The 16,827-nt window shown below is 41.6% G+C and overlaps 1 protein-coding gene across 1 annotated transcript in view; it reads left to right on the top strand.

Annotated features, from left to right (window-relative positions):
* Positions 1–16,827, top strand: part of LOC120058169 (Krueppel-like factor 12) — a 150,270-nt gene that overhangs the window by 20,149 nt on the left and 113,294 nt on the right. The gene's annotated exons all lie outside the window — the stretch shown is intronic.

The following is a 16,827-nucleotide window of genomic DNA, read 5'->3' as shown; positions in this document are numbered from 1 at the left end:
TTATGTAGCAAACATTTTAAATGGTGTTTTTTACATTTGATAAAAGTAAAGACTCAGAGCTACAAAATGGTATACCATACACTACAGTTGAAGAACAATGGGAAAGTTATTTTGCTTTGAAAGTTGATTAACTTTTAAACTCACTTTTGAGAAAATGGTCTTTGAATGTTTTAGTAGTACTGGAGAGCAATCATAATTCCAGTGGGTCAGAAGTTTACATACACTAAGTTGACTGTGGCTTTAAACAGCTTGGAAAATTCCAGAAAATGATGTCATGGCTTTTGAAGTTTCTGATAGGCTAATAGACATTTTTTGAGTCAATTGGAGGTGTACCTGTGGATGTATTTCAAGGCCTACCTTCAAACGCAGTGCCTCTTTGCTTGATATCATGGGAAAATCAAAAGAAATCAGCCAAGACCTCAGAAAAACAATTGTGTAGACTTCCAACAAAAATGTAGACCTCCACAAGTCTGGTCCATCCTTGGGAGCAATTTCCAAACACCTGAAGGTACCACGTACATCTGTACAAACAATAGTATGCAAGTATAAACACCATGGGACCACGCAGCCATCATACCGCTCAGGAAGGAGACGCATTCTGTCTCCTAGAGATGAACATACTTTGGTGCGAAAAGTGAAAATCAAAATTCAAAATGACCTTTTTACTTGCCTTTCTAAGATGATGGTCTCTCAATAAAAAAAAATCCTGGTTGTTTTTTCTTTGGATTTTCTCCTACCATATCTATTGTGTTATATTCTCCTACATTATCTTAACATTTCTACAAACGTCAATGTGTTTTCTTTCCAATGTTACCAATTATATGCATATCCTGGCTTCAAGGCCTGAGCAACAGGCAGTTTACTTTGGGCATTTCATTCAGGCGGAAATTGAGAAAAAAGGAGCCTTAAATATAGGTTAAATAAAAATAAATAAATACAAATAATGTTCAAGACACGTTTCATGGGATGTTGCAAGAACATTCATTTGTCCAGTATTCTGCGGATTTGGAGAATATTCCATCAACGTCACACCAAACATACACAGAACATGGTTGCCATGTTCTCAGAATATTAGATATTAATGTTCTAGACGCCTTTCATTGTCAGAATTTCTGTTTCCAAGAATGTTTAAAACATGTCATGGTCTCCTGGAGGTTGTTGTGTAGCTTGTTCCGGGATGTCCCTAAAGACGTTTTTAGGATGTCTGCTGATGATCCTAAATAAACGTTCTCCAAAAAACTAGAACTTGTTTCATTACACATCACACTTTGTTACTGTGGCCAAGCCCATCAAGGCCTTAATCGATGAACCACTGATCCATTCACAGCTCTTTGTGTGTTGGCAAAGTTAGGGACACCCACACAGTGCTTTAAACTTACATATCTGACACACTTTGACATACATTATTACATTGTGCGTGTTCATTTATACAGTAATATTATTAAATCTGACCTCCCTCACAACCTCTTGGTTTATGGCATTCCTATCTTGTCGCTACACCACCATGTCTGTGGCAGCGTAGGGCTGTGGCAGTCATGACATTTTGTCAGACGGTTATTGTCATCTTTTTTTCCGGTCTCATGGTAATTGACTGGTAATTAACATAAACGTGTTTAGCATCTCCAGGTCTCCACAAAAACAATCTGCTGATGTGTGCCTTGGAACATTTACATTTTAAAAGTCACACATCTATTTAATATACACCATCACAATGAATTAATGATGTCATTTAGTCAGGTCTAAAGAAATATTATGATAAGAAGAAAATGTATTTCGGAAGAACAGAATATGAGTTAGCCTACTGTATCTGGCTATCTGGCTATGCTCCATGCCATAGGCTGTATGCTTGTTCATTTAGCTGACAATATATGCTTATAAGTCCCGTGCCATTATTTTATAGTGAGAAGATTATAACTGAACTTAGCTGAATAAATTAGAGAGGATATTTTTCCCATTCCGGAGCGAGTGTGCATATGAAGTGACTAGGTAATGTGCTGTACTTTCACTTCAAGTGTCATCCTGACTTACCCAGCCTCCAATCAGCAAAGAAGCATATCAGAAACATTCTTCACACCTATGTCCTCCTCTGGTATGTGAGAGAGCTTTTACCAATAATGAACAACAACTCAGGTAAAGCAGACACTTGGACCAAGGGGAGACGTAAAGGCCAATGGTGAGAGTAGTGGCGGCCGCTGATTGGCTAAAACCCAGGGGCGTGAGGTGGTTGGAGTTGTCAACAAAAGCAGCATGTAGTTTGAGAGGATATATAAAGGGATGTGCACATTTGAATGTCAGCATAAATACACCTTTCACTTTTGCGTGTCAAAAAACCGAATGACCACCGCTGCACATGCTGCCACTGTTTTGAACAGATTAGATTATACCATTGAGAATAAACAGCCAGCTCACAAATCAGAGTGAGAGCACTATCTAACTGGGGATACCTAGCTAATATAATGTCATGAAGCATGATGTGATAGCCAGTTGACTTTCATTCTGAAATAACTTAATATTTCCGAGTTAGTCAGAATGACTTGAAATTGGCATGCGAGTTAACTTGCTGGTAAGCTACCAGCTAGCTATAGCTACAGTAGATAGCTGCTTATCAAAGGTAGATAATTGGTTAATTTGACCCAAAAAATCGACCAAATAATTTCTCAATGTTTCTTCATGCTTTTTTGTACTACCTGATCCGCGATGAGAAGGTTGTAGCTAGTGTATCCCTCTTGTTGGATGTAGACATCCGGTTTATCAGATCCCAGGCTCTCATAACTGTTATGATAATTTATTTACTAGTTAATTACAATTTGCCTTTTGCTTTAGCACAATCTGTACCTGATAGAGCAGACCTAGTCTCACATGCAGAAGTAAGCCAGCCGTATGGCGAGAGAGACATATTGGGAGGGAGACTAGAGCAAACCCAGAAGTTCTAACTGAATGCACATTTGAGTGCCCCAGGTTGGTTATTTTCCTATGTGCTGTTATTATGTATGCTATGAAATCACTGAGATTTCATTGGGGCAGTTCCCCTCATAGCAAACAGCTGGCAAAACAATCAAAGCAATGTTCCCATGGCCTATGCGCCCGTGGAGGCAGAGCTGCTGCCAGTCAATGAGGGGCAGAGTAGTAAGTAACTGAACAGCTTGTTTAGAATTTTTTTTTTTGTTGACAGGATCATTTACAAATTTACCACACTTTTATGAGCATTTAAAACATAACTCATTCATTTTATAATATCTTTTATTTGTGTAATATTATGTTTTTGTAGACATCACAAGTGTTTTTTTTACCAATCTAAAGTGGGTCGCCGCCCCTAACGCCCTAATGGGTGAGAGGAACAAACATTAACATACAGCATAGCTCAATACTCAGTCTCCATTTGAAGCCTGTGACGATCACTTTTATTGTTTTACTCAGTGTACAATTCCACAAATGATAACCAGCCAATTGTGATATCATCTATTGAAAGACGTACACTAGGAGAGAAAATATGTCATGTATTGAAACCTGGTGATCCATAACAGTTTTAAGTACTACGTACTATGTGTATACCATTATTGTATTATGTATCGTGGATGTTATTCAATTCATTACTATGGAATAAGAACTATGCATTGTAAATTGGGACTGTTGTTTTCTGCTCCTGACAATTGCTTTCATAGCATCAAGAAAAATGCTGCTTGTGCTCCTGAAATGGTAAAAAAATCGAATAAATGCTGCTGGGCATTGAGGCAGCAGCACTCTACTTTTTTGAGTCCAGTTCAAAAATGTCCCAGAAGCATCCAAAAGACTTGGCCGGCCGCGCCTGCCAAGGAAAATACGCCTCATGAAATGGAAATTCTGAGGCCATTCACAGAGTGCCAAAAAATATTACCCCCCCCCCCCCCCCCTACTCCAAAAAAAACTGTTCTTCTGAGTACATCCAGGCCTGAGGAAAGAGTCCACACACACACACACAGGTTGTTGGGAGTTCAGTTTTTTGCCAGTGTGAGAATGGAAGATAGATAGAGAGAGCTTTTCGACAGCCATTTTTGGTGATGTTGATGTACTCCTGGAATATGATCATCGACAAGGTGCTTGTTAGATGGACACTTTAGGCTGGAATAAGAACCAGGTGGGATTGATTTAGTCATCGCATAGACACAGAACTATGACAGAGGAAGGCTCCAAAAATTGTCACCCAAGTCATAGACTGTTCTCTCTGCTACCGCACGGCTACTATTAGGAGCTCCAAGTCTAGGTCCAAAAGGTTCATTCACAGCTTCTACCCCCAAGCCATAATAATGCTAAATAATTAATGAAATGGCCACCCGCATTTGTTTTTTACACTTCTGCTACTCGCTGTTTATTATCTATGCATAGTCACTTTACCCCTACCTACATGTACAAATTGCCTCGACTAAACTGTACCCCCGCACACTGACTCGGTACCAGTACCCCTTGTAAATAACCTTGCTGTTGTTCATTTATTGTGTTACTTTTTATTTATTATTATTTATTTCTTTAGTAAATATTTTCTTAACTCTATTTCTTGAACTGCATTGTTGGTTAAGGGCTTGTAAGTAAGAATTTCATGGGAAGGTCTACACCTCTTTTATTCGGCGCATGTGACAAATACGATTTGATTTGAGACAGGACTTGTCTGGATATCCATACTTGCATAGTAAATAGATGAGTTCGCTTTAATTGCAAACCAGTAGAATTCGCTGCAAACTATTGAGAAAGAGAATCATTTTTACAGACCCACGTGTGTTTGTCAACAGCTGATAATCAGGTATGGGGCCGGCTGACCCAAATTGAATGAACGGCTGGGAACAAGCGTGATTGCACATTAGAAGACAGCTTCTCAGAATGGATGAGTCTAGTATGTTGATATTTTTCGCTTAGTGCATATGTTTTTACTAAATAGTATGTTCTAAGTGGTTTGTATTACAATTAGTACAGAGTTGTAGTTTTAGAAAGTAGTAGGCAAGCCATTTTTCGGACGTGGCCATACTTCCATTTAACAGGTCTTCCATTTCGTCATACAACTTTATGGTTCGTGTTAGTCAGTTGAAGGGCTAATGTCTTGTCTGGTGGTGGAGTGTCTGACTGTCTGTTTCCTATCTGCCAGTCCGTCCGTCCGCCCGCCCGTCACCCATCCGTCCGTATGTCTGTTCCTTCGTCTGTCTGTCTGAGCTTGTGGTGGCTGACTTGTCACACTGGTCTGTTTGAGAAAAGGGAACTAAACGCAGGGTGAAGAACAAACAGCGACATAATAGGAGCAGAGCACAAGAAGCCCTCTATATCTCTCTACTCACATATCACAATGTGCTACTGTTACATTCTCACATCAGAACACTTTTTTTATATACAGTATATACTTCCTGTCATTTTGTCATGATCACACATCAAATGTGGTTTCAACTCAATTAACACATAAGAATCATTATTTTTGATACAGAAAAATGTATAATCAAGCACAGTTTGGGCCAGGTTTTGCATTTTCATTGGAACTATTAGCTAATGTGCTTCAATTTTCCACTTAGCACTGATTCATAATCAAGCTCATTTGTCTTTTATTTTACACAGTGGATGTAATAGCTGGGGTTTTAAGCATGACTCAATAGTAGCTGAAATCTTTTGATACCGTAGATGTTGAAATACTGTTTATGTCGAGTGTGTTATTTTTTACTATGGTAGCAGTCTCGTAGCAGTCTCTCTGTCTCTCTCTTTCCCTCTCTTCCCCCCCTGTGGCTGTGGTGGTGGAGGGTCTGTTGGCATGCTTCTTCTCTGTGCTCTGAGCTTGGCTGGCGCATTGGCTTCAATCTACCATCCTCTCTCCTCATTCACCCTCCTCTCTCCTACTCCACTTCTCCACTGTGCTTTCCCAACCACCCCCCTAGCAAACAGCTCCTCTGTTCTTTCCCTTATTCAAACTTCTGTCACCCTCCCTCACCCCCTTGTTCCTCTCTCTCTCTCTCTCTCTCTCTCTCTCTCTCTCTCTCTCTCTCTCTCTCTCTCTCTCTCTCTCTCTCTCTCTCTCTCTCTCACGGACACACGCATGCGCTCACGCACACACACAGTTGCTTTGGGCGCGCTCAACATGGGAACAAAGCATTGGCGATGTTGTTTTTCTTTTTCTTTTTTTTTCTTTGGCAATATAAACACATGTTTCCCATACCAATAAAGCCACTTTGAATTGAATTGAGAGATAGAGAGAGAGTGAGCAAGCGAGAGAGAGTGTGTGTTTACTCCTCTTCTGAAAATACTGTATAAGCAGATAACCAAAGAGAGCATAGGAGAAAATGTTCCATATCCTTTCTGGTTTAAGATATCATCCTATTCTAGATCCAAAACTACTGAATAGTTGAGGTCCAATATACATCATTCCAGATCTACTAGGTGCCAGAGCTCCCATTGTTCAAGTCTAAGTTGCTACATTTTCCTGTATTGTGATCTTGGAAAATATTTCCAATCGGACTATGATGCAGTAATGCACACACATGCACACGCTCACCCACCAGCCAGGTCACCTGTGATACAAGTCTGTATTAAACGTCCATCCATGTGTCATGACTGACCACGATAATCCAAAACCGAAATCTGGGACACCACGAGAGTGGTTCTTTAAAGTTACCATCTCCCGAAATAAGCTCCAGAAAGGTCTTTACCTATCACATCTTTAAACAGTCAACTTATTCATCATAACATTGTATCATATCACCATTCTGAACAGTCGTAACCTCCTTGCATCTGAAAAAAACAGAGCCTTACTTATGGTTCAGTAGTACACAAATTGGTTTAATTATTTATTTAGTAGCTACTTCAATGGGAACACAGGATAAACACAAACACACGCTCCACTGGTTATTGACTGGATACTTAATATACTGAAAACAGGTTACTAGCAAGATGACAACTACATGGATGCTTGTTAAGCTAGATATTTTTTTGCATTGGATGCGTCTCAATCTACCGCATCCGCCAGTGTCGCACTTCAGCATATGCGGTGAAAGGTGGCAGAATTAGAGTAGTGTTTGTCAGACCATGAGATATCCTGAAAATCGGTCTTCTCAGGTAAACGTCTGTAACATCTGAATGGCCCACTACTATGACCCCTCTAAGGAAAGGGGAGACATCCTCGAACATGCTGGTGTTCTCCGTTTTGCTCTACGACCCCCACAAGTGTCAGGAGACTTGTCCAAAGTCGGTACTGTCGACGTGCCAAATTCTGTTTTGTAAACGTCTGTTGCGTCCGAATGGTTTGGCTCACTTCTATGACCCCTCTTTGGAAAGGGGAGATTCTCACGAACACAATGGTGTCACGGGACTCGCCTGAAGGTAACCGGTACAGGTAAAAAAAAAAAAGAAAATGGAGTAGGAAGGTAGTTTTGCATCTACTCCAAAAAGGGGTTAAATATGTGTAATTTTTGAAAAATATATTTCCAGAGTTTTTTTTAATATCGCCTATATTTAGGGCAGAAACTTCAAATCCTTGTTTCTTAAGAGTTATTTTTTTGACTGTCGTTTTTGCGTTTCTATGGGCGTCAATATTTATTTTTATTTCGATATCTAAAGGGGTCCTAAAACTCAAAATCAAATAGCTGAATGAATGTGTGACCATTTAAAACAATTCCATATGTCAGCTTAGAACCCCCCCCCCCCCCCCCCCCCCACTTCCCTAATATGTTAGATTCTAAAGAATTACATACAGAAAAAGAGTTTCAGTTGCACAATGACTGGACTGGACTGGACTGGACCGGGTGTGTGTGTGTGTGTGTGTGTGTGTGTGTGTGTGTGTGTGTGTGTGTGTGTGTGTGTGTGTGTGTGTGTGTGTGTGTGTGTGTGTGTGTGTGTGTGTGTGTGTGTGTGTGTGTGTGTGTGTGTGTGAATATGGGGTCACCATGAGTCCCTGAAGTTCAGTGTTTTCTTCGGAGGCCTGTCACTTCCTATTGATCCGTTAGTCATTCTGTCTGGCTGTGCCTGGTTGGGCCTTATCCCTTTACACCAGCTGATTGGCCCAGTCACCATAGAGCTGATAGCCATCAGAGAGTTAGGAGGGGAGATGGAAGATGGAAGGGGAAGAGGAGGAGGGAGGAGGGTGGTGGATGGAAGTTGGACACACACACACAAAATAGTAAAACATACACAGTCATGCACGCATGCACGAGCACACACACACACACTTTCTCTGTCTGACACACACACACTCTGACATACCTTTGTCCCCACCCCCTTCATTTTTGTAGGGTAGACTTGGCCTTATTCTAGCCTGGTTCCTCTCTGGGGATTAAGTGTGGGTCAGTGGAGGGAGAGAAGGGGGAAGGAGAGAAGGGGGAAGGGGTTGTAAATGCCTCAATACTCCACAGTCCACAGCCCACCTCAACTCCCACCCAGTCTCCCTCACACCTGGGATGATCATTTCATTTTGGAGCAGAGCAAATGGAAAGATGATCTTAATCTCCTCTCCTTTATCTCTCCCTATCTTTCCATCTCTCCCACACACAGAGTTGTATATTGCTGATGGACTACAACAGCACTGGCTTACCTAGTCTGGAGATAGTAGCAAAAGCCATGGCCTGTTTTCCTTGTTTCCATCACTCAGACGGGGACAGTATCGGAGCATCATGGCAAAAACTGTTAGACTGGCCAATAGCTTCTACCCCCAGACCATTAGGCTGCTGAATAGCCACCACTGCCGCACCGTGCAGCAGTCTAAGGCACTGCATCTCAGTGCTAGAGGCGTCACTACACACCCTGGTTTGATCCCGGGGTGTGCGCGCAATTGACCCAGCATTGTCCGGGTGAGGGGAGGGTTCTGCCCGGGGTAGGCCGTCACTGTAAATAAGAATTTGTTCTTAACTGACTTGCCTAGTTAAATAAAGGTTAAATAAAAAATGTTTAAATAAAAACCTGCCCCCCCCCCCAGATGCTGCTCCCCCTATGGACATTTCCCCCCCACACGTCAATTTACATTTTACCCTGCTCCCTCCCCGATGGACCTTTATCATTGCCACATTTGTTAATAATATGTGCATATTATTATTTATATTTTTACATTGTCTATTTTTATTATATTTGTCTTGTTTTATTTCACTTTGTCCTGCAGTTTTTACCCCCAAGCCATAAGACTCCTGTACAGGTACCCGGACTATTTGCATTGTGTGCCCCCCCCCCCCCCCCCAACCCCTCTTTTACGCTGCTGCTACTCTCTGTTTATCTTATATGCATAGTCACTTTAACTATACGTTCATGTACATACTACCTCAATTGGCCCGAACAACCAGTGCTCCCGCACATTGGCTAACCGGGCTATCTGCATTGTGTCCCACCACCCGCCAACCCCTCTTTTTACACTACTGCTACTCTCTGTTAATCATATATGCATAGTCACTTTAACCATACCTACATGTACATACTAACTCAATAAGCCTGACTAACCGGTTTCTGTATATAGCCTTGCTACTCTTATTTTCAAATGTCTTTTTACTGTTGTTTTATTTCTTTACTTACCTACACACACACACACACACATCAATTTTTTTTGCACTATTGGTTAGAGCCTGTAAGTAAGCATTTCACTGTTGTATTCGGCGCACGTGACAAATAAACTTTGATTTGATTGTTGGAGCTCGGAGCTCATGAATGCCATTGTACCCTGTAATTACATCTGTAACCCTGTACATGTGACTATTAAACTCTGTAATCTAATTATTTTGTCACATTTTGCGACCCTTCGTTGCATGCTGCAAATTCTAGCTGGTCACTTCAATCCAAACATTCTATTTTTGGGTGTGGTTAAAACCATGATTTTTTACCTTGAGGTAAAGTGATATGATAGTTTACGTTTACGTTATGGCAGTCGATATGTTCCATCATCTTATGATGCATTCTGTCATTCGATCACACATAGGGAAAGCTACAAGTCTTTCAAAAGAAAAGAGCGGAATCAATCAACACAATTAAATCCAGTTAAAGTTTTCCAATGTGACCTCCTTTAGAAAGATAGTCACTTCATTACTCAGTGTTAACTCTCCCTCTCTGCTGTTATCTGGGTGGTCATTACATAGACCACCATTGCCCTGCTCTGCCAATTGATTTCCTATGGGGAAGCTGCTCTCGGCCAGTTCATTAAAACTTCTTTGGGATCGGTGTCCCTTCCATGGGACGGTTGAGCTAATCTAGGCTAATGCGATTAACATGAGGTTGTAAGTAACAAGAACATTTCCCAGGACATAGACATTTCTGATATTGGCAGAAAGCTTAAATTCTTGTTAATCTAACCGCACTGTCCAATTTACTGTAGCTATTACAGTGAAATAATACTGTGCTATTCTTTGTGGAGAGTGTACAATTTTGAACATGAAAAGTTATTAATAAACAAATTAGGCACATTTGGTCAGTCTTGATACAACATTTTGAACAGAAATGCAATGGTTCATTGGATCAGTCTAAAGCTTTGCACATACACTGCTACCATCTAGTGGCCAAAATCTAAATTGCACCTGGGCTGGAATAATACATTATGGCCTTTCTCTTGCATTTCAAAGATGATTTTTTTTTAAATACAAAAGAACAGTTGTTTTTGTCTTTGTATTATCTTTTACCAGATCTATTGTTATCCTACATTCTTTTCACATTTCCACAAACGTCAAAGTGTTTCCTTTCAAATGGTACCAAGAATATGCATATCCTTGCCTCAGGGCCTGAGCTAAAGGCAGTTAGATTTGGGTGTGTCATTTTAGGCGAAAATTGTTGCTGCTCTGAGTCTACTGGATTAGCTTAATTAAATACTGTCACTGTAAAAAAGCTACTGTAATTCTGGGAAAACTCCAGGGATGGCAAACCAGTGGAGGTACACCAAACTTTGTTTTATATACTCAGAGGGCCGGTATTAGCATGTTTTAACCACTCCTATATAAATTATATATTATCGGATACTCAACAAGAAGATCTGATTTCATTATTTCTCAAAAAGGTTCCAAGTGGTATACAAAAAGATCCTGTCCATTTTAAAAATTGGAGGCCTCTTACACTTCTAGCTAAATGCTTAGTGCATAGAATTAGATGGATGACAGGAAGCTTCCTGTCATCCAGGATCTAGAGTTGAAGTAGGAAGTTTACATACACCTCAGCCAAATACATTTAAACTCAGTTATTCACAATTCCTGACATTTAATCCTTGTAAAAATTCCCTGTCTTAGGTCAGTTAGGATCACCACTTTATTTTAAGAATGTGAAATATCAGAATAATAGTAGAGAGAATGATATATTTTACAGCTTTTATATCTTTCATCACATTCCTAGTGGGTCAGAAGTTTACATACACTCAAGTCGTATTTGGTAGCATTGCCTTTAAATTGTTTAACTTGGGTTAACGTTTCAGGTAGCCTTCCACGAGCTTCCCACAATAAGTTGGGTGAATTTTGGCACATTCATCCTGACACATCTGGTGTAACTGAGTCAGGTTTGTAGGCCTCCATGCCCGCACTGCTTTTTCAGGTCTGCCCACATATTTTCTATGGGATTGAGGTCAGGGCTTTGTGATGGACACTCCAATACCTTGACTTTGTTGTCCTTAAGCCATTTTGCAACAACTTTGAAAGAATGCTCGGGGTCATTGTCCATTTGGAAGGCCCATTTGCGACCAAGCTTTAACTTCCTGGCTGATGTCTTGAGATGTTGCTTCAAAATATCCATATATTTTCCATTCCTCATGATGCCATCTATTTTGTGAAGTGCATCAGTCCCTCCTGCAGCAAAGCACCCCCACTACATGATGCTGCCACCCCCTTGCTTCACGGTTGGGATGGTGTTCTTCAGCTTGCAAGCCTCCCTCTTTTTCTCCAAACATAATGATGGTCATTATGGCCAAACAGTTCTATGTTTGTTTCATCAGACCAGAGGAAATTTCTCCAAAAAGTACAAGCTTTGTCCCCATGTGCAGTTGCAAACCGTAGTCTGGCTTTTTTATGGCGGTTTTGGAGCAGTGGTTTCCTCCTTTGCTGAGCGGCCTTTCAGGTTATGTCGATATAGGACTCGTTTTACTGTGGAAATAGATACCTGTTTTCTCCAGCATCTTCACAAGGTCCTTTGCTGTTGTTCTGGGATTGATTCGCACTTTTTGCACAAAAGTACGTTAATCTCTAGGCGAGAGAACGCATCTCCTTCCTGAGCGGTATGACGGCTGCGTGGTCCCATGGTTTTTATATTTGCGTACTTTTGTTTGTACAGATGAACGTGGTACCTTCAGGCATTTGCAAATTTCTCCCAAGAATGAACTAGACTTGTGGAGGTCTACAATATTTTTTCTGAGGTCTTGGATGATTTCTTTTGATTTTCCTACAATGTCAAGCAAAGAGGCACTGAGTTTGAAGGTAGGCCTTGAAATACATCCACAGGTACACCTCCAATTGACTCAAACAAAGCCTATCAGAAGCTTCTAACGCCATGACATAATTTTCTGGATCTTTCCAAGCTGTTGAAAGGCACAGTCAACGTAGTGTATATAAACTTCTGACCCACTGGATTTGTGATACAGTGAATTATAAGTGAAATAATCTGTCTGTAAACAATTGTTGGAAAAATGACTTGTGTCATGCACAAAGTAGATGTTGTAACCCACTTGCCAAAACTATAGTTTGTTATTAATAAGAAATGTGTGGAGTGGTTGAAAAATGAGTTTTAATGACTCCAACCTAAGTGTATGTAAACGTGTGACTTCAACTGTATGTACTAGGCTGTGTCAGAAGAAGGCGCTAAAAATCGTCAAAGACTCCAGTCACCCAAGTCATAGACGGTTCTCTCTGCTACAGTACCGGAGCGCCAAGTCTAGGTCCAAAAGGATCCTTAACAGCTCCTACCCCCAAGCCATAAGCCTGCTTGACAATTAATCAAATGGCCACCTGGAAAGTTTGCATTGACACCCCCCCCCCCCCCCCCCCCTCACCCCCCGCACTTAGTTTTTATACTTCTGCTACTCACTGTTTATTATCTATGCAGAGTCACTTTACCCCTACCTACATGTACAAAATTACCTCGACTAACCTGTACCCCCGCACATTGACCCCTCTATATAGCCTCATTATTGTTATTTATTTATTTAATATTTAGTAAATATTTTCTTACCTCTATTTTCTTAAAACTGCATTTTTTTGTTCAAGGGCTTGTAAGTAAGCATTTCATGGTAAGGTCTACATCTGTTGCATTCGGCGCATGTAACAGATAGAATTTCATTCGATTTTATCGTGTCCTTGTCATCTTGTCATTCTTCAGAACCGTTGTGGAGTACAACGGCTGTGCAGGTGCCTTATTTTGCGCAGAGGGAGGGATCTCCCGTCTCACTTTGTTCATGGTGCAGGCCAATTACAGTGAAGTGAAGAAATTGTCCGTGGTGACATTTCTCCCCTTGCCATTGTAAGGTTCCACAAGCCTCATTACCACATGTTCTGACACTCGCTCACCTGTTGCCTGATGTGGATATTTTCCCAGATATTGAAAGCCGTTCAGCGGGTACAATTATGCGCCCTCAGAGTAGACTGATAAGACTGTTTTGGATTTGATGGACTGATATAGGGTACATACCATTTTGAGATAATCAATAGAACAGATCAATACAGTCAAAACAGAGCCCGCCCTGTTCTTTAATCACGATTGGTGATTACATAATTATGCATCATTCACTTCCTGTCGCTCATCAACTCACCCATTCACCTACTTTCTCCCCATCATACTTTACTTCATTTATTTACTTATCCGTTGCTATATGTGTCAAATGAATTTCCGTATAGTTTGGTTCAGTTTCGAGGCAGTTATTGGTGTGATTGGGAGGAGGGTGCAACAGGGGAAAACCATTAACAGGGGAAAACCTTCAACTGGTTAAAACTCCAGTTCTGTTTGTGATATTAAGATTCTAACACTGACAGTGTTATATAGACTTATTTAGGAAAAGTCAAGAATGGAGGGGGGCATGACTTTAACAATGTAGTAATACATATTTGTTTTATTCATGAGCAGTCAAAATGACTGCTTTAGCAGCTGTAGAGTTAAACATGGTGCAGGTCTGTGAGGTGATCAATTGAAAAGAGAGAAAAAACCTCTCTCATGGTACATTTCCACTAGGACAGCCCCTCACACTAGGGTGTCGCCAGTGTTTTATGTTAATGTCAGCTCTAGTGTTATTGTGTTTCCATCAGGATCATTAAAGTTCACAGTTGGCCATTGAAACAGTATGTAAATGGAGGCTGAAAAGTACCAGTGGCCTGGGCTTGGCCCCAAGTTAGAGCAGGTCCACCGAAGCCATGGCCCAGAACAGTAGACGGAAACAGAAAAATCTGAGCCTTTAGGCTATCAGCCTGAATACCCGGATAACCACATGCACGCATGTATGTGCACACACACAAACCACACGGAAACACGCTTCATACGTGATGAGTAACCTTGCATGAGACATGACGACGTGTGTGTGTGTGTGTGTGTGTGTGTGTGTGTGTGTGTGTGTGTGTGTGTGTGTGTGTGTGTGTGTGTGTGTGTGTGTGTGTGTGTGTGTGTGTGTGTGTGTGTGTGTGTGTGTGTGTGTGTTTGTGGGTCTGAATCCCCCAAGTAGTCCTGGCTTTGGAGCTATTGTATTGTTGTCCAGGATGTCCTTCGGCTTTAGGTCTTGGGCCTAGATGGCGTTGCTATGGCAATCATGGGTGGAGCCTCACTCCAGCCTCTAGCAATGTGAGGAGGAGGAGAGGGGAGCAAAATAGAGCGCTGATGGCGCATTGCCACTAGCAATTTACCCTGGTGTTTTACACACATGTACACACACGCACGCACGCACACACACACACACACACACACACACACACACAGACACACACGTCTCCATACTACTACTAATGCTGAGGAGCTGCCCACATTATTGGATGAGTGTTCTTTGTGTATCTGTTATTGTGAGAAGTTTCTGTGGGGCAGAGGGATGGCTGATTGGTGATATGGATGTATGGTGTGTGTGTTTGTACTGTATGCTTACGTGACTGTGAAGGATATAGTACGATTCCGATTTAGTAACACATACATAGTACTTTCTTGTTTCAAATATGCTTTAGGGAGTGAACATTATTTATAATAAGGGTTACATGGAGAAAATCAGACCTCTCTGAAATATAAATGGATGGTCCTCCCTTTAGCAAAATATATTTTACCTAAACTCTCCCTGAATGCAAAAATAAAAAATACAACCCTATGCACAAAAAAGTGGATAGCAGAGAACATGTCTACTGTTTACTCTCACTTCTTGGACAGACCAGAGCCCTTTAAATATGCCGTTTTTAGAAACTGTTCGTCTTGTAAGCATTACATGGTAATGCCAGAATTCTGATAGAGCACAGGACTACGGGCCAGAAGTTTGTGGGTTCGCAGACCACCATGGACAAGAGTAGGGGTGGAAAGATCTCCTTTATGTTAAAAGCATTGCATGAATGTACCATCGTATTTGCATGTCAGAGAAAAAAATTGCCTTTTATAAAAAGCTGATGTGAGTTAGACCTTTAAACAGGTCAACATTCACAAGACGGCAGGGCCTGACGGACTACCAGGACGTGTACTCCGAGCATGCGCTGACCATCTGCCAATTGTCTTCACTGACATTTTCAACCTGTCCCTGACCGAGTCTGTAATACCAATTTTTCAAGCAGACCACCATAGTCCCTATGCCCAAAAACACCAAGGTAACCTGCCTAAATGATTACCAACCCGTAGCACTCACGTCGGTAGCCATGAAGTGCAACGGCTGGTCATGGCTCACATCAACACCATTATCCTAGAAACCCTAGACCCACTCCAATTTGCATACCGAACCAACATATCCACAGATGATGCAATCTCTATTGCACTGCAGACTGCCCTTTCCCACCTGGACAAAATTAACACCTACGTGAGAATGCTATTCATTGACTACAGCTCAGCGTTCAACACCATAGTGCCGTGAAATATCATCACTAACCTAAGTACCCTGGGACTAAACACCTCCCTCTGCAACTGAATCCTGGACTTCCTGATGGGCTGCCCCCAGGTGGTAAGGGTAGGTAACAACACAACTGCCACGCTGATCCTCAACACAGGGGCCCCTCAGGGGTGCGTGCTCAGTCCCCTCCTGTAATCCGTGGTCACCCATGACTGCACGGCCAAGCACGACTCCAACACCATCATTAAGTATTCCCGACGACACACCAGTGGTAGGCCTGATTACCGACAATGATGAGACAGCCTATAGGGAGGAGGTCAGAGACCTGGCAGTGTGGTGCCAGGATACCAACCTCTCCCTCAACGTGACCAAGACAAAGGAGATGATTGTTGACTACAGGAAAGGAGGACCGAGCGAACCCCCAATCTCATCGACAGGGCTGTAATGAAGCAGGTTGAGAGCTTCAAGTTCCTTGGTGTCCACATCACCAACAAACTATCATGGTCCAAACACACCAAGACAGTCGTGAAGAGGGCACGACAAAGCCTATTCCCCCTCAGGAGACTGAAAAGATTTGGCAAGATCCTCAAAAAGACCCCCCTCTTTTACGCTGCTGCTACTCTCTGTGTATTGTCTATGCATAGTCACTTAAACTCCACCTACATGTACATATTACCTCAATTACCTCGACTAACCTGTGCCCCCGCACATTGACTCTGTACCGGTACCCCCTGTATATAGCCTCGCTACTGTTATTTTACTGCTGCTCTTTAATTTTTTGTTATTTGTTATTAAAAAAAATGTGTTGTCTATTTTTTACTTAACACTTAATTTTCTTAAAATTGCATTGTTGGTTAAGGGCTTGTAAGTAAGCATTTCACTGTAAGCTCTACCTG

The sequence above is a fragment of the Salvelinus namaycush genome, chromosome 13 (genome assembly GCF_016432855.1).
Source record: "Salvelinus namaycush isolate Seneca chromosome 13, SaNama_1.0, whole genome shotgun sequence".
NCBI classification, from domain to species: Eukaryota; Metazoa; Chordata; class Actinopteri; order Salmoniformes; family Salmonidae; genus Salvelinus; species Salvelinus namaycush.
This window is presented reverse-complemented; position numbering and strand designations above follow the sequence as displayed.